The sequence below is a fragment of the Mustela lutreola genome, chromosome 8, assembly GCF_030435805.1.
Source record: "Mustela lutreola isolate mMusLut2 chromosome 8, mMusLut2.pri, whole genome shotgun sequence".
Classification (NCBI taxonomy): Eukaryota; Metazoa; Chordata; class Mammalia; order Carnivora; family Mustelidae; genus Mustela; species Mustela lutreola.
Window position 1 is genome coordinate 128139248 of NC_081297.1, and position 22046 is coordinate 128161293.

Sequence of the window (22046 nt, forward strand, 5' to 3'; positions counted from 1 at the left end):
ACAAGTAGGGAGAAGCAGCACTACCAGGAATAATATTTTAATTGCTTGTTAGGTTGACCTTTAAAATGTGTCTAATTACCGCAATAAACACGTTTTGTCAAAGCAACTGAGGTCGCCAGTTATTCCATATCCTCCACCAAAAACAATGGATATAAAAAGTTCTCTCAGTGTGATGTGTTGAACAGCCAGTGGGGAGTTTTGGGTTGATCCATATCCTAAAGCAGCAGAATAGAAATAGGGCACAGGGTAGGCGTGAGGGGAAGGCATGATTTAAGGCCCCACACTTGCATCCCCTGCCAGTTCTCACAAATATGGCAAAATTTGGTTGTTGTAACAGAGAGATTAACAGCTATAAAGGTCTTACTTTCAAGTGTAATCCAAGGTGGGATTGGAATCAGGTTGGAACAGACTCACAGAGCGATTCTTTATCGGTGTTTCAGAGGAAAGGTAATGTCATGTAGAGTCAAGCAGTCACCTAAAGAGAGCAGCCAAGCGATGCACTGCAGAGCTGAGAACAGCAGAAAAGTCCCAAGACTCATGAAAGAGAACAGGAACAAAGGTTGTACCTTAAGATGGGAGCATGCCCACAGGTGAAAGAACCAAGATTGACAGAAATACATCAAATACATCAAACAACAAGAAGCTGGACAGCGGTGCCATTCCTGTCCCTCTACTTAATGTAATAAATACTGTATGACATTGGGCAAGTTATTAATCCCTCTGTGCCTCAGTTTCCTGCTCTATAACTCCTAAGATTATTGTGATATAGTAATTGCATTTATTTTTATAGCTCTTAGAACTCAATAGGTGTCATTTTTATTACATGTATTATTATAAAGAATTCCTTGAATCCTCTTTGCTACTTAGATTGGTTTATATTTTCTGTATGCTTTCTATTGATACTTAGTTATTTGGTTGATAATATTAATCAGCTAAGATAACTCTAAAACTAGATGCTAAAATTAATCAAATTTTTCTTATTTCAACTGGAAAAGAAGTTACGTGTTGATTAGTTGTCTCTGCCTACCTAATAGCCTGATAGCTGAAACCATAAAGGAAAAAGAGTCAGCAGAAATCTGGAATAAACTTCCTAAAGGGTATTGTGCTCTTTTAACCTTCTACACAATAGACCAAGTAAAACCTAAGATGTATAGTTCCTCTGATGTTGGTAAGGGAGGCTTTGACAAAAGGGCAAAGTGGTTTTCCCCCCAGAATGTTTAAAAATAGTAGCAGCTTCTTTTCTTTTTAAACTGTCAATATTGTGAGACCAGGGGCGGTATGGTTAACACTCACCTTATGCAAGGTCTAAAAACATATAGTAGTTGGATGAATTGTTCCCACCCCCCCCTCAGTTGGTATTTATTGAGGGTCTGTTACATGCCAGGTACAGTGTTCAGCAGCAGTGAAAAAGAGAACCAAAGTGCATTCCCTCATGAAGCTTAAGTTCCAGTGGGAAGGTAGATAATAAGCAAATAAGCAAATTAAGGGATAAACAAACAAATAATAGAAGTTTGTTGAGCAAACAAATAATGGATGGATGGATGGATGGATAAGTATTTAATGTAATGTCAGATGGTGATGATTATTGTAAAGAAAACATGCAGAGCAAATAGGGAGAGAGTGATGGAGGCTGCTGTCTAGAATTGTGATCAGGGTCAGCCTCTCTGAGATGATTGTTCATAAAAGGTCTAATTGAATCATGGGAGTGAGACATGATGTACCTGGAAAAGAGTGTTCCTAGTAGAGACAACTGCAAATGCAGTAACCCTGAAGAGTAACGAGACAGGGTTGGAATGAGCTGAGAGGAGCATAGGTAGGAAAACAGGATGGGAATAACTGAAGATCAGATAATAGATAATGTAGGGCTATTCAGGTCATGGGAGCCACTAGAGAGCTTTGAGCAGTGGAGTGAAATGGTCTGATTTACCCACAAATGTCCCTGCTGGTTGTGTGAACCATCCACTTCTAAAGGAATGGGTGGATGAATAGCAAGAGTTCGAGAGTAGCTCAGCAGACCCTAAGGAGTGCTGGTTGCATTAATACTCATGCGGTTAGGTTCTTCTGAGTCAGAAGAGCAGAAAGAGAAGGAGGTAGACCTTTTCTGGGAAATCTGCTAACTCCCTTCCTAGGTGGTGTGGACCTTGAGATTTGTAATTTGATTTCCAGTTTTCATGCAACATTTTAGGTATCTTTCTTGATTTTATTGTTAGGACAGCATAACATATTTATAAAATAATATCATATTTTCCAGTTCATCTGGTAATGAATCATTTGCATATCATTTTAATAAATCTATAGATTGGATCACTGGGCTCTTAACTATGCAGAAAAAGTTAAATTTTGTTTATATTAAGTGTAATAGTTGCATAAAAGTTAGTATGTAGTACTTACAAATTAGCTCCATAAAAACTTGCTAAAAGTTGCTTAGCTAAGAGGTAGAAGAATAAATAAAGGAAGAAATCTTACTGTGGTTTAATAGTAAAGAGATTGAGATTGCCCTTTCCTTAACTCAGTGGGCACTTTACTCTCTAGGATTGTAGAATATGTGGTAGACCTTAAATTAAGTGAAGAAAACTAATATAGCAGTCTTCCACAAACTATTCCTAGAAGCCTGGGTCTATTTGTGAACAAACATCAGCTTGGAACAGAAGGATATATTCAAGTGCCTGAAATCATAGTTCTTTTCTAATTGGAATGCATCCTAGTACAATAGGAAAACACAGTCTGGATATTAACTTATGTAGCCTTATATGAATCACTAACCTCAGTTTCTTTATCTATAAAATGGGTCTATTAATCCTTACCCTGCCTACTTCATTTGACATGTATTGCCAGGTGTGTCTTGGCATCAGGCACTCTGCTAGATTCTGGGTGTATAGAATAAAATAGTTTTGATACCTGTCCTTCAGTAGCTTAGGGCTTTTTTGAGAAGAAGATAAATCAATCAAGAATTACACTGTAGGCTATTAAATTTGGCAGAACATGCTCTGCGAATCTAAGGAGGTGGTTGGGATGTGAATAAGAACACGGGATGAAGGGACATTTGAAGTGATTGTTCAAAGCAGGGATAAGGGAGGTTAGAAATAAGTGGGAAGAAATGCCACATCTTTGGCATATCAACAAGAAACAAAGGAAACCACGAAGAATTCTACAATGGGGGTAGCTTTAAAAGTGTGTGTGTGTGTGTGTGAGAGAAAGAGAGAAGGTGGGGGAAGAGAGGAGAAAGGAGGGAGGGAGAGAGAGACTGAGGGAGAGCGGTGAGAAGTGGAAAAGAGAGAAACTGAGAATGGACTAGAGTTACTTTTATTTGTGAATGCCTAAAAACCTCAAGTAGCAGAGGCTTAAACAAGATGGAAGTTCATTTCTTTCTCATATAAAAGTTGAAAGTAGAGCTTAAGGATAGTATGGTTTTTTATGGTGTTAAGGACATGGGTTTCTTCCATCTTGTTCATGTGGCTTCATTCTCAAAATCACCTTATGGTCCAAGATGACTGCTCCAGCTCCAACCACAAAAACTACATTCTCAAGGGCAAGTATGAGCAAAGGAAGGAAATCACTCTTCCCAGTTCCTATGATAGTTACATACACCAATTTTACTTATATTCTGGAACCATATTTCAATGGAAGGATGATATAAAAATACAGTCTTTATTCTGGGTAGCCATGTGCACACATAAAATGAGGATTGTTATGACTAAAGCAAGAAATGATGATCTCTGGGGGACCCTGGCAGTATGTGTGTGTGCACACCCATGTGTGTTTATGCCTATGCAGGTGTGTGAGGCTGTGCACATGCATAAGTGGCAAGAGGCAGAGATGAAGATTGAATAAGATACGTAAGAAGTTACGTTGCCAATGGATCAAGGACTAGATAAAACTAAGGAATTATTCTGGGACAAATATATATTTTAGTGATTATATATTTAATATATTCTTTAAAACTAACCTGAGTTTACAGTACATTGCAAGAGCCTTGTTTATCTTTCCATAATACTCTATACCAGTATCATTGTATAACTAAATTCCCCTATTTATCGTTTGTCTCTGCTTCTCTAGACCATAAATTCTTCAATTATAAATCGTGTTTTTGGTGCAGGTCAGTTTATTCCCCATCACTGATGTTTCCTTTCACGTGGGAGGAAAGCCATCGGTGTAATTCTTCTGGACTTTCTCCACTTGTCGGAATAAGGTTGGGTATGGGAGATGAATGACTTAACTGAGATGATTTAGGGTGAGGAAGTGGACAGGAGAAGCTGTACCGCTTCCTCTCTTCTCTCTCTCTGGGAAGTCCTGTCCCCAAAGACCATATATTCTGCTCTTTTCCTCTAAATAAAAGTTTTAAAGTTTGAGGAATGAATTCAGTTCAAGGGTATCAACACTGGTGTACTGGCAAGGAATACTGAGGGGAAAAAACCCAGGAGATTCAGCTGGAGGAGGAGTATCTGTAAGGAGTGACTGGAATAGGTTGCTTTAAGCTCTGGGGAGGAGACCGGATTCCTGGGAATCTTAACCATGAGAGTTTCAGCAGCCTGTGATGCTTCTTACCCAGCTGAGGAACTATTCCTACTCATTCATTCATCTGACACATCCTTACTTAGTGTTTGCCAGCTGCCAGGAGCTTTCTAGGTATTGGGAATGTTGCGGTGACCAAAGCTTCAAAAAGCCTGGCCCTCATAGAGCTTACATTGCAGCTGAGGAGATAGCAAACAATTAGATTTGCTTGCCTTTTGGGTTTTTTGTTTTGTTTTGTTTGTTTGTTTTTTCAGTAATTGCAAATTAACATGTCAAGGAAGAATCAATGATTTGGAGAAAAACAAAACCATTAAGAGGGTAGGGAGTGCTGAGGGAGATGATGGCTTTCAATTTTAAATAGGGGGAGGGGGTCAGGAGAAGCTTTTTTGATAAGGTGACATTTGAGTAAAGATCTGAAGGAGTTGAGGGAGTGAGCCACATCAAAATCTAGGGCAACAGCCTTGTGAGCTTAGTTAGTATATGGCTCTGCCCAGTTTGGAACCTTTTGGGATCAGTGGCCGTATGAGTACCTGCAAAGAAGCAGTGCCTGTTGGGGATGGAGGGGGTCCTGATGCAGGGACACCATATCCTGCAGTGACATCTCTTTCCATCAGGAGGAGACTCACACCCTTGATTAGCACTGAAGCCCAATGAGTCAAGAGAGTAAACCCCTAGAGTCTATTGTGGTGGGTGGAGGCAGTTATGCCCCACTCCTATACTTCAGTCCGTTCCAAGGGGCATTGCCAAATGTCATCCTCCTAGCCTTGTCCTAGCCCTTCACATACTTGCGGGAAAGGAGTGATGAGTGGGATGGGTGGATTGGAGTGTAAGGAACTGGGCATGCGTCCCTCTGCCCTTTCCTTCCCATTCTCTCTAAGGATCTGGTCCGTGAGTGTGTCTGCATTGCCCTTGGTCACGTGGTAAACCTTACAACTCACAGGGGAGGGCTGTGGTCATTTGGAATTCCCCGTGGCTGTGTGATAAATCTCCCTAAGTCTGATATTCGGTATTAAGAAGTCCCCTTGTCAGCATATATGACAGTCTCCTCTAGCAGTTTTCTCAGAAAACCAAAAAGAGACCTTCTTTTATTACTCCTTTTGCTTTACTTCTCAGTTAACAGAGAATTGGGTGAGGAAGAGAAGTGCTATGTATTGGGAATCCTCAAACCCCAGGATATTGTGTGTGTGTGTGTGTGTTTGTGTGTGTGTGTGTGTGTGTGTGTTCATTATCCATGGAATAGTCTGTGAATGAACGGACGGATGGGGGATGTTGAATTTGTGTTCTTAAAATTGGCCTTGAGATGTTTTGTGACTTCAGCCTCTAGCAGAAGGGGTAATGCAACTTTGGTAGGAGTAGGAAATGCTCACTACATAAGATACACTGAGAAAAACATACCAGGGAAGGGATGGTTGCAGATTTTTTCATTCTGAAGGGTGAAATTTTATTTTCACTGACACACTCACCCTGTAGCATTTAAGCGGGAAAGGGTGGCTCCTTTAACTGAAGTTGCTGTAAGTGACTTTTCACATACCTGTCTTGCTCCACCCCAGCGGGAAAATCATACCCATGGTCTTGGATGTTTTTTAAAGTTTCACTCCTTCTGTCACACCTCTGTTCTTAAAAGTCTCTGAAAAGTGTGATAAATATGGTTACCATTCCCTTCTGACACCTTTACCTAGAAGTTGGTCTGTCCTAAAACTGGAGCTGAGACTGCTCTGTCCTTGGGAGGAGGAAAAGAATGAAGGAGCTGGGTGTTATGAAATATGGTGGATGCTGTGATGAAGATGAGGGGAATATTCTGAGCCAGATAATGATGGAAATGTGAGAACCCGCAGTTTTGAGTGATTGCTCAATGGTCTGAATTCCTGAAGAGGTGTGCTGCCAAAAGGATAGTCAAAGATAACCCCCATGTGTTGCCATCACATCTGTTCTGGGCACCCTTGACTTTGGCTAGTTTCTTGCCTACATTAAAAAAAAAAAAATTCTTTTCCTCTACATAGTTAGTGATGAGCCTAAGGGCTTAGACAATAATGAGAAAGTCAAAACAGAAATTGTGAGAAAAACACTTTGCTTTTCTTTTGTATCTGCTGAGCATTAGAATTATGTTTCTGTTTTTAAGTAGAAATTGCAGCATAAAGAGATACCATAATACACATTTTGGTTCGTTTGGGTGGTTGAATTTAGGTATAATGGGATTTGCTTATATTCTACCAGCTGATAAATGTGACACCATAAACCAGCCTGGAGCTTTCTTGTGTAAACAAAAGACCAGAGAAATTAGCATTAGGACGAACTGCATTTATAACACGCTATTAGCTTTTGAGGTAGATTTAGATTCTTTTCTCTGGATTGCAAAAATCCTCCACTTCTGTCTCTTCTCTGCTTCGTTATCTGCTGAATTCAATGCTATAAACACGAAAGTGCTCGATAAATAAAACCCCACGATGACAGACTTGGATGTAAAAGCAAAACAGGGCTCAAAATTGCTAAAGGAAGTTGGGTGTAGTTAGATTTTTTAAAGGCCATGGTGGGATAATTTGGTAGAATTCCTAGCCTCTCCTAAACGGTGACAAAAAGTAGCCAGTGCTGTCTCTGTGAGGCCCCTGGGTGTCTAGAATAAAAATAAATTAGGAGAAAGGGTCCAGGAGAGCTTTGTCATGATAGGATATAGGGCAGCGTAATTCTTAAAATTCTCCGTGAGGAATCATATCCATTGATAAGCTTTCCTGTACTTCTCAGAAAGAGCGCAAGTTAGAATGGTAGTAACTTGCCCTATGAAATAATGCATTATCTTGTCACATCTGGCACCCCATCACTGACTTTGTGGCTTTACCAATGTTCCTTTTCTGGAAATCCATCCTGGGTGCTTCATGAATAACAGCTGGACTCTGAGATTCATTGCAACCTTAGATATATAGTGTTGGTAATCCATAAAACTACTGTCCCTTTAAAAAAATGACCCCTTTTGAACAAGAGAGAAAGGGGATCTTTACTTTTAAACTGTGAAATGATATGAATGGGAGTAGGGAGAGATTTGTTTAAAAAAAAAAAAAAATCATCCTGAAACACTATCTCAATTCCTTTTGAAGACTAAAACTAAGAATAATTATACCTAACGCATTCCTTAGGACTTCTTTATTTTCACACGAATTTGACTTAAAGTAAGGAAGAACTCAGGTAGGATTTTTCAAGGTTGTGCTTTAGGGATTGCTTGACTGATCTTCACAAGACATGAGGTTGGTTTAGTGGTAGTTTATGGTTGGATTTTCATAGCAAGCATAAAATATTTGAAGCGGCAAATGATTTGTAAGCGTGGAGGGATATATTGTTCTCTCTAGCAATCTGCAAGTCTACGGCCAGTAGAAAACCACCTCTCTGTGTATGGGATGACCTTCTATATCTTTAATTTTTATATTTTTGGATTCTGGCCTTCTTGTATCGTTTGTTTACCTCTAGTCAGTGTTTCTTGCAATTCTTTTGTCCTTAGGTGTACTTCGTAGACCAGCTGAGAGTGAGAGCAAAATAAGTAAATGCTTCAATTGCAAACTTCATCAGCTTTAAAAAAATAAATAAATAAATAATCTTTTTAAATTCCACGTCTTAAATTCTTCCCAGATTATCTAGAGACCTCTTAGCACTCGGGAGATTCGGCTGGGTCTGTGGTATACTTTAGCTGCTCCCATCACTTTTTTCAATAATGCCTCTTTGTTCTTCAAACCCTATCATATTCATGCAGCTTTATACTAATTATTATTTTCTATGCTGATAGTATTTAATTTAGTATATATAATAGGGGAGACACTGACCCACAGACCTGAAATTGAAGCTTAGCTCAGCTCTTAACTGTGAGACCTTGTATCTCATGTGTAATCTCTCTGGGACATAGTTTTCACCTCAATAGAATGGAGTTCTTAATAAGTGTTTCACAGAGCTGTGGTGAACATCCAGTCGATGAGAAGCTTTGTAGACCATGAAGTGTCATAGAGGTGTTGGGTGTGTAACGGAGATTGCTATCTGTCTACCCAAATCCATTCTCCTCTTCTCCTTAGTCATGGAGTTCTGTCTGGATCCAGCCTGGAACTGGACTTGCCAGCCTCCCTTGTAGCTAGGTGTGGCCCTGTGTTTACAATTAGCAATAATCATGACTTGGATAAACCTCATTGGCTACGATACTGCCACTGCGCAAAGCTAGTGGCCCCGTGTTTAAACTCTTGCCAGAGCAGAGAAAGAGGGAGAGACATGTGTCATCTTTACTCCATTTACCCTGCAGGATATCTCTGGCCCTGGACTTCAAGTTGCCGTCTGATGGGCTGGATGGGTTATTTGCAGAATGAACTCAGAGACCATGTGGTCACAACAGTTTCCTGAATCAAAGAGGGGGGCAGAGCTGTCAGCTGATCTAGAACACTGTCCTGGACTATTGAAATCTGTTTTGTTTGAGGTTTTGCACTCCCGGATCTATTTGTTAACAGTAGTTTAGCCTACTGTAACTAGTACCTGCGTTATTTTTGAGTCACATGTTGATAGAAATTCATAGAGTGATAGAGCTGGAAAGAGGCCATAGCAGTCATCTTGCAAATAAAAATAATGCTAGGAGAGGAAACAATTTTTACTTGATCACAAAACAAATTAGTTACAGAACTGGAATAAAATCGAGTTTTCATTATACAGCTTCACCCCTTTGAAGGGCGAGTAATAAACATACGGAATCGAGTACTTGAGAGATGGTACAGGCACAACATAGGAAGAGATTCAGAAAGTACTTGTGTAAACTGTTGGTAACCCCTCTAGAAATGGCAAGTAGGAAAGTGGCGTTTTACCTAACCTTTTACACTGAGATCAAGGTGGATAACCAGGCCCTTGGAGAACACACTCTTTAGAGCTTCTTTTGTCAACAGCCCGCCAGCCCAAGAGTCCATGTGTCAGATAAAGGATTGCAACCTCTTTTGGATCCTTGTGAGAACAGCTTCAGGGAAAGATGGGCAACCTCACAGTGATACTGGGTCTGTTTTAGCCACAGCTTCTGAGAGCTTCTGTGCTCAAAAAGATTGATCTAAAATGGCTTCTCGAAACATGACCCAACAAGAGAGAGATGAGATTATGTTTTTAGCATTTGAACCATAACACGCTCACTCTGCTTTAAAAGGTCTTATGGGACTGAAAAAGCCCAGGGAAACAGAAGTTGCTGTTCTCATTAAAGGAGAGAGGTATTTTTATTCATTGTTTTTATTCACATCAGTTAATTTAACATGCCTTGAAGGGGCCTCTTCCAGGGTAGCAGTATTAAAGTAGCAGCTTACTCACTGATTATAAACAAACATTAGTCAAGTTGACTTATAAAAGTTGGTGCATGGATTAAAAAGCAAAAGAATTACCTTCTACCTGACAGATGGGATGAGTCCCAAAGGTCTCTTCAGGCCTTGTGACAATATGCCATGCAAGAAATTTAAATGAAATCCAGACTCTTTAACCATGGCTTGTAAATGTCTCCATGATCGGGCTCAGACCTACTTCTTGCCCTCTTTTCAAGACCCTGCGACCTTGACTCACTGCTGAGAAGCCTCACTTGGTCTTTCTGTTTTATAACCACCTCCTCTGTCATATGCCACAGGGATCTGCACACTGTTGCTAATGTGACTAGCTACTTTCCCTCTTCTTCAGTCTCCATTTAAAAATCAGCCTCTTAGAGATGTCTTCTCTGACCACCTTCCCGAAGTATTATCATTCCACTGCATTTTTTTCTTCAGTTCAGTTTATTTCTTTCAAAGAACTTATAGACATTGCCATGGATTTTATGTGCCACCTTATTTATTTTCTGTTGGGTGTTAATCTCCCCTACTGGACAGTGATTTAATTGGCTTAATGACCCATTTGGACCATAAAAAGGGCAAAGGTCCATCCAGGGAATGTGTGAAAACTCCATTTTGAAGCCAAGCTAGAGCTTAGGTAGGGAGAAACTAAAAACCAAGAGACTAGGAATGGAGAGTGGGATTAATTACCTGATAGGGTTTCCTTGGGATGGCAGACAGGCTGGAGTATGCTTGAAAATGGAGGTCAATCTCATATGGGAAGTTGGACAAGAAGACTGAAAAGGTCAAGGACCTGAGAGGAAACCAATAAAGCAGAAAGCTAAGGCAGGGACAGAGGCAAAGTCTCCAATGGACTGATTGAGACTCACTGCCATGTCCAGCTCATGAGCATGTCAACACTTTCCTGGATAGCCAGTCCAAGACCATTCTCAGTATCTCTAAGGTCCTGGATGATTGAGGGGGACCAGCGACTTTATCTTCCTCTCAAGGTAGTACTGTTTGTCCTTGGTCATATTGTAATTCTTTCTTCGATCTGCTATCACCCTGGACCAATTCTTAACTCTGTCCACATATCCCAGCCATGGGTTGTTTTCCTGCAGCTCTGATAGCTGATTTCTCTGAGAGCAGTTTTGCACCTTTGGTCTATAAATCTTGAGCTACCCTTCTAACTTTCCCAAATTTTGACCACCCTGTGCCCTTCTTAGACATCAAAACTCTCTTCAAGTTGTGCTTCTTTTAATGAAAGTCACCTTTGTCTTCTTGGAGAGGAACCCAAGAAACCTGGTTTGTGGACTGTCCTCTAGTGCATATGATTCTCTTCAGGTTCTGCCCTTCTGTTGTTATAGTAACAGCAGATGTGCCTTCTGGAATGTTGTGTTTCCCAGGAAAACTGTTGTGAGGATCATAAGAGGGATTTGCTTGGTCCCAACTCTCTTTCAGACAAAACAAACAAACAAACAAAAAAACCCAAAGAGAATCCTGTAGCCACAACTGTATTTGTTTTCTTGCATTATAGAAGCCAGGAGAAATTGACAGGGTACTAGAAACAAATCTTGGCAAGAAGTAGGACATGTAACATGATGAAATTTGATATCTAGCCTGTTCTACTTTACTGAAAAATACATAATGCTAATAATTTACCTGTACTGTGATCATCAGCATAAATTGTGCAATAAAATGTATGTGTATAATGGAAACTTCAAAAGCATCAAATAGATGATAAATGATAAAAACCACAGTGGATTACTTTACTTAGCTTCGATTTTAATATTTGTCAAACGAATGAAGCAATGTATTTATACCCAGAAACCCATATTATCATACATATATTTGCTAAAACAGGAAGCATAAATTGTAGTTAAATTTAGTAATGTCTGATGGTATGCTTGAATGTTTCTTTGTGATTAAATGTGAACAATTGCTCCTTTAAGTTAAAGGTCTGTGTATATGTGATTAATCAGATTGAAATGAAAGTGCAGACAGCTCATGCCATGCCTAGTTATCAGAATGATTGATTTTAGTCTGTGCTTCTAGGTGAAAAAATATCTGTTAATAACCCCAGCAGCCAAACCCCTGATGTCACTGATAGCTCAATGATTTGTGCACATGCTGCATTATTAAGCTCATTTGCAGGTAGAGGGTCTACACAATGATCCATTGGATCGCAAAATTACAACATGAAAAAAGTGACATCCAGATTTATGCAAGAGTTGTGACTTCAAAGTGCATTTCATCAGTGAGAAGTTTAAAATTGCTGCTGTTGTAGCTGTCACAGGCATGTTATTTTCTTTGGTTTATATGTAGGCAAGGCTGTCAAGCTTTTATCACACAAACTGGTGTTTTTGTGTACCATAGCTTTCTGCCTGCTGGTGACAGCCAGTCTCTAAACCGAGTTGTTATTAAGTCTTCAGTTTGAAGAAGTACTTTACCAATGTGGTTGAATTACACTTGATCATAAGCACCTTAATGTTTTATTGGGTATAAAAGAGCAAACTACGAAAGCAGCTCTGTAGTGAGTACTGGTGGATTGCTGGTGGGAAGTGTTGCTCTTCATTACTGCAGAAAAAATGGTGTCCTACTTGAAAGTCTCCATTCGGGAGTCCTCTCAGAATGAAGGACTGGGGTTAGCAGGAGACTCCTTACGTAAAACTCAGAGGTCTTCTCCATCCTGTAACCCCGAGTTTTCTAGACCCAGCCACCATATCATCTAATTGTCAAAACCTCCATCCCTACACCCTTCTGCCAAGAAGCATGTCCTCTCTCACATCTACTAAGCTCTTTGTTTCTGAATGAATGTTGATCCAAAATATCTAGGGGAATTTATCTGGCACCCCTCTTAGATTCAGGTTTTTTTTTTTTTTTTCTTGTGCCCACAATGGCTTTTGATGCTTTGCTATAAAGAAACCAGGGGAAACTGACAGTCTTAGAGCCAATTCTTGGCAGGAAAGCAGTGAGATATCTTTTTTTATGATAAGTATCATATGTAACATGTTCCACCTTTGTGGAAAGAAATGTAATGCTGATACTTTATCTGATTTTGGTTATTAAGGTATATTACAAGGTAAAACATATGGATATAAGGGAAATATTAAATGCTGCAGATAACAGAGCTAAGCCACAATGGATTCATTTGTTTAGTTTCAACTGTTATACTTGCAGAATGAATGAAGCAGTGTATGCAGAAACCCTTTCTTAGATGATTTCATACAGTTGTATTTGATATAATACCTGGCACACAATATGCATTCTACAAGTAGGAGCCATTATTATTATTACTATTCTTATTGGTATTATAAGAAAAGAAGAGAATATAGTTACATGTACATTTATGTGTTGAATGGCCATATAACTGGGACCAAAGCAAGACAACTAGAGTAAATGAGAATTGCTAAAGAAACACATACTTAAGGAGCCAGCACAGTCCTCCTAGAGCTTGCTGACTTGGTTCTTAAATAGCTCACATCAGTCTTGACTTAAATCTCTGTGGTTGTTGCTGTAAGCACTAGCTATATGTCGTTATTTAAATGTAAATAAATTAAAATTCAGTAAAATAAAAAGTTCAGTTCTCCAGTTATATGAGCCACTGAGCATTCCAAGTGCTCAGTAACCACATGTGGCTAGTGGTTACCATATTAAATGTCACAGAGAATGTTTCCATCATCACCACCATGCATTATATTAGGCACCACTGCTCTAGGGTAAATTCTGTGAAGAACCTGGGATTTATAACCTCAGGTCTGCAAAATACAGGAAACAAACAAACAAAAAAGCTTTGCAATCAAGAGAGTACCAGACCTGTTTGGGGAAATCAATTAACCAGGAATTGAAGAAGAACAGATTGTACCATACACATGCAGTTTAAAGGCCTTAGCTTCTCATGAGTGACTCTCACATGGTTGGTAGAAATGTGCAGGTAAAGAGGGAGCATCGTCAGCAGCAATTCAGCGTTACCTCTCAGCATCCCATGGGCAGAGCCATGAGTACAAAGGAACGACAATGGGAAGAAAACTAAGCCTAAACCAAAACCCCAAATAGGACTATCCAAGAAAAAAATAATTTGTGACAAAAGGAATCTGGAGCCATATGGACCATATTAAAAGTGACCTTTTTGGGGCACCTGGGTGGCTTGGTGGGTTAAGCCTCTGCCTTCAGCTCAGGTCATGATCCCAGGGTCCTGGGATGGAGCCCCACATAGGGTTCTCTGCTCAGCAGGGAACCTGCTTCCCCCTCTCTCTCTCTGCCTTCCTCTCTGCCTACTTGTGATCTCTCTCTGTCAAATAAATAAATAAAATGAAATTTTTTTTTAAAAAGTGACTTTTCAAACACAATGTGATCTGGTGATTTCTTTAATGTACCTGAGTTTATCATGCTTAGCAGGTGAGCAGAGTCAGTGCTGGTTACTCATTCTTATATAAGTTCTCCGTTATCCATCTTATCATCAGGAACTGTGCTACATTTATTAATTATACTCAATTAATCCCAAAAGAGGCAGGAGCTAATGTCTGTCTTACTCTTGACAATTACTAGAAATGCAACCACTGGCATGGCCTTCAGAAAAAGTGATTAGAATTAAATATGTGTGATAATACGTGGACATTAATGTTACAGAAACCAATGTAAAAATATAAATGCCTTTTAAAGGGTTATAGAGTTTTCTCCAAAAAAGTTTCCCACCCTTCTTCCTATTTTTTCAAGCAATGTAAGTCATTTCATTTATAGAAAATTGCAGAATTCTGCCTTGAAAGATTTCACCACGTGTAACCTCCTAGGGAATTTGAATACAATAGATTTTGCTGAACTTCACTGAATTGAAAACTGAAATTGTCACTTATTGGAGAATGCAGTGGGTTGTATGATATTGTCAGCATATTAAATCTTGGGTGAAAGTTATAAATATTATTGATTGTTTTTAAATTAGAGAAGTGTCTGTGCGTTCAATATCAATTTTAGTTCATTTCTTAGAAATCAAGAAATACATTAGGATCATAATGCTGTCAGGGATCTCAACCAACAATCTTATCTTTCCTTGTAGACTCTAAGCCAGGCAGGATAAAAGTGGTTTTCAAGTGGGGACACGGGAATCGGATGGTGGAAAGAGCATTGGACTATGTAACCTGTGTTCTGGTTCCAGCTTTGCCACAGTTTGCCCCTGAATCCTGCAGTTTCCATGGGTCTCAGTTTTCTTACTGATAAATGAAGGAAATAGACATAATTAGTTTCTATAATACTTTCTAACTATATTAGTTTCCTATTGCTGCATTACAAATTACCACAAACTTAGTGGTTTAAAACAATGCCCATTTAGGGCAAAGGACCTGAACAGACTTTTTTCTGAAGAAGACATCCAAATGATCAAGAGGTATATGAAAATGTACTCAACATTACTAATCACCAGGGAAATGCAAATCCAAACTACAATGAGATATCCCATCATACCTGTTAGGATGGCTTTTATAAAAAAGATAACATATAACCTAGTGGCATAGATCTAGAGGAAAAGGAATCCTGATGGCAATGTAAACTGGTGTAGCCATATGGAAAACAGAATGCCAGTTCCTCAGAATATACCCAGTAATCCCACTCCTGGGTATATATCTGCAGAAACTGAAATCAACATCTCGAAGGTGTATCTGCACACTCAAGTCTATTGCAGGATTATTCACAATAGCCAAAATATGGAAACAACCTAAGTATCCATGAACAGATGAATGGGTAAAAAAGACGTGGTATCTACATACATATAATGGAATATTATCCAGCCATGAGAAAGAAGATCTTGTCATTTGCAAAAACATAGGGTGGACCTTGAGGGCATTATGCTAAGTGAAATAAGTTGGATAGAGAAAGACAAATACTGTATGAGTTCACCTATGTGTGGAACCTAAAAAAGCCTAACCCATAAAAAACAGTGGGAAGAATGGTGGCTACCAGAGATTTTGGGGAGGGAGGAGAGGTATTATTTGAGGGTACAAACTGGCAACTAGTAGATAAATAAGTTCTGCAGATCTAATACATAGCATAGTGATTATAGACAACAATATTGTATTACAAACTTCAAAGTTGCTAAGAGAATAAATCTTAATTGTTCTCCCCACCAAAAAAATGATAATTATGTTATGTGATAGAGATGTTAGCTAATGCTATCATATTATAATACATGTGTCAAGCCAATATGTTATGCACCTTAAACTTATATAGTGTTATATCTTAATAAAAACAATTTTATCTTAATATCTTAATAAAGATATCTTAATAAAAACAAATTTTAAAAACCCAAATATTAATATCCATTAATTATTTCACAATTCTGTAGATCAAAAGTCCTGGAGGGTTCACCTGGGTTCCCTGCTAAGGGTCGCACAAGGCCAAAATCAAAGTATTGGCTACGCTGGGCTCTTATTTGAAGACTCTTTAGAGGAATTTACTTCCAGGTTCATTCAGGTTGTTGGCAGGATTAGGTTCCTTATGGTTACATGTTTCAAGTCATCTTTTTTTTTTTTTTTAAACTGTCTATCAGTCAGTCAGGGTCACTATTAGCTTCTAGAGACCACCCACATTCCTCATCACATGGCCAACTTCCTCTTCAACAGCATCTCAGAGCCTTCTCATGTTTCTAATTTCTCTGACTTCTCATCCTGTTTCCAGGATGAGAAAATTCTCTGCTTTTAAAAGACTCAGTTGATTAGATTGGGCCACTAAGACAATTCTCCTTTCCATAAACCCCAAATCAATTGATTAGTAATCTTAAGCACATCTTCGAAATACCTTTGTCATGTAACATATTCATAGTTGAAGGAATTAGGAATATTTTAGGGAACAAATTTATAACCCTGCCTACCATACTAACTCTAAAAATCTTTGATTTTCTGTCTTTGAAGCCAACAGGAATACCTTTCTCTGAAATTCTTTGCTGCTCTCTCTTCCTCTGGCAGTCCTTTCGTGGGATCTAATGTTAGTTTCTTTTGTTGCAATTTAAACTCATTGGTTTCAGTTCTGTCTGTATTCTCCTAAAATCAGGTTTCATCTCAGTGCCAGGAGACAATGAGATACTTCTCGAACCTGTTGCTCATCTCAGTGCAGTACTAGCGTTTTCTCAGCAATGTAAACAGAAGAGGCTGGCATGGGGGAATGGAGAGCCATGATTCTACCAATACTAACAGGTGCTAGGATGGATTGCTGTTTAAGATCCCAAGGTCCTGGGATCAAGCCCCACACAGGGAGTCTGCTTTTCCCTCTCCCTCTCCCCCTGCTTGTGTTCCCTCTCTCTCTCTGTCTCACTCTGTCAAATAAACAAATAAAATCCCTAAGAAAAAGAAAGAAAGGGCAATGTGATAATATGTGGCAATATAATAAAGGGCAATGTAATAAATACACATTTATCAGTGATGAGGAGAAGAAAGCAGAGGGATGGAGCAATCCTATCTTCATGCCATACCAGCAGCCTTGGTTTGGGACATTTGTAAAGGAGCCATTTAAAATGAAGTTCAGCACTGGATGTTATATACGTTATATGGCCAAGAACTTCGAAAATTATGAAGTTATACATAAATATAAGGCCTTCACTTATCACTTCTGCCTAGACAAGGTCAGGGGTCTTCAGGAACATAATCCATACTATCCCCCATTTCGTTAGACCTCTTCTGAGTACATTCGGTTGTACTGGTAACCCTCAAGAGCACAGTGGATTTAATGGCACTTCACTGAGTATGCCATTGGCCCTGGCCCTTGTCCCAAAGCACGTTTCCATATTTGCATGCCTTTTTCTTTTCTTGAACAACAAACTCTACAACTTGAGAAATCTGTCCTGTATGGTACTGCATCTATTTATTTATTTATTGTCACCTCGCTTTTTCCAACAGGCTGTGCGCTCGTCCCCCTGTTGCTCTATTATGTTCTCTATGAGGTTGTCTTTATTGGTACTCATAGGTGGCATTTAGCACTCATATGGCACTTTTCATCGTGAAAGCACTTTACAGACATTAGCTAATTAATTTTCACATCACAGCATGATAGGTAGGTAGGGAGCTCATCTAAGCATTTGTGCTATGACAATGAAAGGTGTGTTGCGAGGACAATAAGTTATTTTTTTATTATTCTTTGGAGGAGGAAGAGGTGGTTATGTAATTTGTCCCAAAACAGAAGATATCTGTGTTATAGTTGAAACCTGTAGTTGAAGTCTAATCTGATAAAGTTAGTTATATCACAGGATGTGTTACTGGTTCAGATCTGGCTTCCTCCCAAAGATAGCCTTACAGGAGTGAAACCTGCCAGCCGGCTCCCCTTTCCACTCTGCCTGGGGAGCAGCATTATTGGCACTCGAAGTCACTTTCTTCCCTTCTTCCTGTTTTGAGTGATGGCACTTATTGAAGTGAACCTGAGGAGAAGTTTGAAAATATTTCAGAAGGACCTCCAAGTTTATGAGAGAGAAGGATGGGCAGCAGCAGGAGGCAACACTCCATATCAGGCAGATATGGTTGGACTATAATTTGCTTTTGAAATCTAAGAGTCTTTCTAATTGGTAAAATGATGATAGCATGCTTGCTTGGGCAGATGGGAAAGGAGTGAGGTAAAAATCTCTTCCTTGGCTTGACTTGGTATTCATGAGCTATACCATTAGGGATCCTGAGGTGCAGAGAGGACACGGGGGAAAGATGCCTCAGGAGCAGTGGCCATGGAGTTTGCTCTTTCCCTCTGTGCCTCCCCAGAGCTGATGGGTCTTTCCCCACCTCCCTCTCATCTTGGAGTACCAATCAGAGTTTCCAACATTGATTTAAGAAAAGAGAGAATACTAGTAAACCTGATGAAGGAAGGTATCTTGGTTGGGATTCTCCAGGTTTCTTCATTCTGGAAAGTTTATGGATGGACTTCAAGCAGTGATGGGCCCTGAGCCCACAGGCTTTGCTCTCTTCAGTGACTTTAATTGAAAGTCTGGGAGCATCACGTTCTTGTAGAATATCTGATTCGGTTTCCTGTGTTCTGAAATGTGCTCAAGACTTGCACCAGTAGCAATTTAGAACACAAAATCTTTAGACTTTGAAAGTTGGTGGTGGGGATGGTACTTGAAAGAGAAAGCCAGAAAGAATAAGTCCTGATGTTTGATATATTTTCCAATAGCTCTTTTCTGATAGTTGGATTCCCGGTCTTTATAGTTTCTTATGGCAGTGGGTGTCAGTCTGAACACCCAAGCAGATGGCCTAAATAAGAGGGGAGATTTGACATTTAGCTGTTAATTTATTTTACGATGTGGGGCTGCCATGTTTTATACATGAGGTAAATAAAAGTGATGGACTAATTATGGAAACGTGCACTGCCTTCCAATTACTCTTGGATTCTATGTTTAATATTTTGAAGTATTCCCATTACGGAGAGATTTGTCACTGCGGCAAACTTTTTTATCTGTGGAATTCCAACTTTATCTGCAGTAAGCCTCAGCAGATTTTATTCTGCTAAGTAAATGAACATCCTAGACTTTTCGGCACAATTGGGATTTTTTTTTTTTTTCCTGGTTGAATCATATTTTAGACTTATATTTTTGACAACCTATTTCACAGTTGACTGGCCTCCCCCTCCCAATCTGGGATTCTGGTCCACTTTCAAATAGGAGATCCACATTTGTTATCATAAAAGGGCAATCTTGTCATTTTAAAAAGATCACTTCTGGTTAATTCAAGATCTGTAACTTGTTTTGGTCTATTAACTTTTTCATATTTCTTTCAAGAACAGTTTGATTGGAAGAGGAATGGATCAACACAGCAAAATGGTTTAAGATTAACCAAATGTCTGGTTAAAAATGTCATATATATATTTATATATATTGAAGCATAAAAAGCTAAGTTCTTTAAAGCTTAGGTTAACTCTAATAGGAGCACCAGAATATAAAGCTAGACTAGAGGCTTCTTCTACTTTGTGTCTAAAGACTTCATAAAACTTAATTTTGTTTTATTTTGGACTTATATTCTAATTTATGCTAACTATACAACCCAGACCCATCCTTCTTAATTTCATGAAAATTTTGATATTTTATAAAAATGGAAATTTCTTGTTTGTTTGCATTTCAGTTTAAGATAATTATCGTCTCTAATCCAACACTTACCAATTTTAATTTCATCTTTTGCAAAAAGTGAACTTCATCCAATGAAGCACACTAGCTTTATTACAGAGGAAAATACTATGCATTTTATGGTTCAAACATTATATCCATAAATGGTTACATTAGTTTTATATGCTTATATCTAATCTCATTTCAAAAAATCATTTGAGATAGCTTATACAAATGCATAAGCCCAAACTGGCAAATTATAAATGAATTATACATCAGGAACAGAGAACTATAGACAGAATAGAAAGTCAAAACTTGGGGAAGAGTGTAAACATGAAGGGGAGGACACTGCTGCTAAAGATGAGCCATGAATTGGCTCTGTGCTTCTTGATATCTAGATGAAAAGGGAAACAGGATCAATTCCATAGGCCAATTGATATATAAAGAATAAACATATCTGTTCCTCAGGGTAAACAAAACTTTTCTTCTGGTAAATAGGTCTCTTATATTAGCATGTTGTTTTATGAATATTAATATATTAGTATACAATTTTTGAAATAATTTTTATTATTTTTGTGTCATTTTTGCTCCATAACAAAACCCAAGCATGGCAGCATAAAACAACAAATGTTTATTTCTCTGTATTATGTGGATTGGGCAGGCGGTTCTTTGGGTCTAAGGTGGTTTGGGTGTGGCTGGATGGTCTAGGATAGCGGAGGGTGGTCTGAGCTAGGAATTCTGGGATGGCTGAATTCTATCTATTCATGCTCCCTCATCTTCCAGAAGGCTGTTCCAGTTGTTCATATGGTGGCAGAAAGGTTCCCAATAGAAAGAGAGAGCAAGCTCCAAAGAGCGAGTACTTTATCAAATCTGTTTGTATCAAGTTTGCTAACCTTCTATTAGCCAAAACAAGTTATAGGGTCAACTCAGATTCAAGGAGTAGAGAAAGAAACTGTCCCTCTTGAGGGGAAGAGCTGCAAAGGCCCATTGCAAAGGGGCCTGAACGCAAGTAAGAGAGGAATTCTTGTGGCTATTTTTGCAATCTACCACAATTGGGAAGCCAAGCCTCTCTTTAGGACTCCCCATTGATCATTTAGGCTTAATCTAAGCCTGGAGTAGAAAAGAAGGACATTGCAGCTGTTATCAACTTGTCTCTGAGCTCAGAATGCATCCCACTGTTTTTGTTTGTTTGTTTGCTCTGTGATAACCAATGGAATTCCTTTACACTTTTCTCCTTAAAGGAAGTATTATATATGGTAAGCTTTCTCAGTAAAGGGCAGTGGAGGCATGCTATAAAAGGAGGAGGCTCCCTGCAGTTTCTGAAGGTTCCAGAGGTCAGCAGCATGAGTGTGAGGACCTCCCATAGAGCCTGGCCCAGCCATAGGCCCAGGGTCTCTCTGTGACTTTGTAGCCTTGGGCTGTGTTAGATAACCTTCCTGTATGTAGTCCTTTCCATATGGTAACCAGAACCATGTACAACTTGTAAGCAACTGCCTATAGCCTGCAGATTCACACATTCAGCCCTTCCTTTGTCTGCAAGCACCAGCTTCTCCTCCCTGTGCAGCTTGGATGCTCTGAAGTTCCCGTCAAGCACCCAGACTCCTGCAGCATACCATAGCATGGGTTGCTGGTCATCTGTTCCATCCTGGCTCCCGCTGTGCTAAGCCAGGCAACTGTTCCAGTGGCCAGACCACCTTTTCTCCAGTGAGGCCTGAATCCCTCCCAAGTATGTTCTTCCTTGGTTATTCTCCATCTATCTACCCTAGGGTACCAATTAGAGTTTCCTTAACTCATAATTGCTTTTTTAATCAAGGATAGTAACTCTGACATTAAATCCCCCCTGCTTAACCCACCATGGGGTTTCTTTGTCTTTGCTGGACCCAGACAACTACAGGTGTGATGGAAAGCCAATGGGAGCCCTGAAGACCAGCCTCCCTGATTTTGGCAAATAAATGCACAAGTCAGGGAGACGGGAAGGGCAAGGAGAGGAAAAAAGATTGTGGGAGGAAGGGAAATGGAGGTAAAAGCAGCTCATTGCTTCTCTTCTTTGCTCCCAGGGCAGAAACTAGGGATGCGTGTTTTGGCATTAAGGTACCCAGTCAATGCAGAGGAAATGGAATTCTCATGCATTGCTGGTAAGAGTGTATAATGGCATAAATTCTTTGACAAATGTCTGGCACTGTTAA

The 22046-nt window shown here is 39.4% G+C and overlaps 1 pseudogene; it reads right to left on the reverse strand.

Moving 5' to 3' along the window:
* Positions 1-8630: 8630 nt before the first annotated feature.
* LOC131839954 (U4 spliceosomal RNA) lies at positions 8631-8702 on the reverse strand (annotated as a pseudogene).
* Between the last annotated feature and the right edge of the window lie 13344 nt (positions 8703-22046).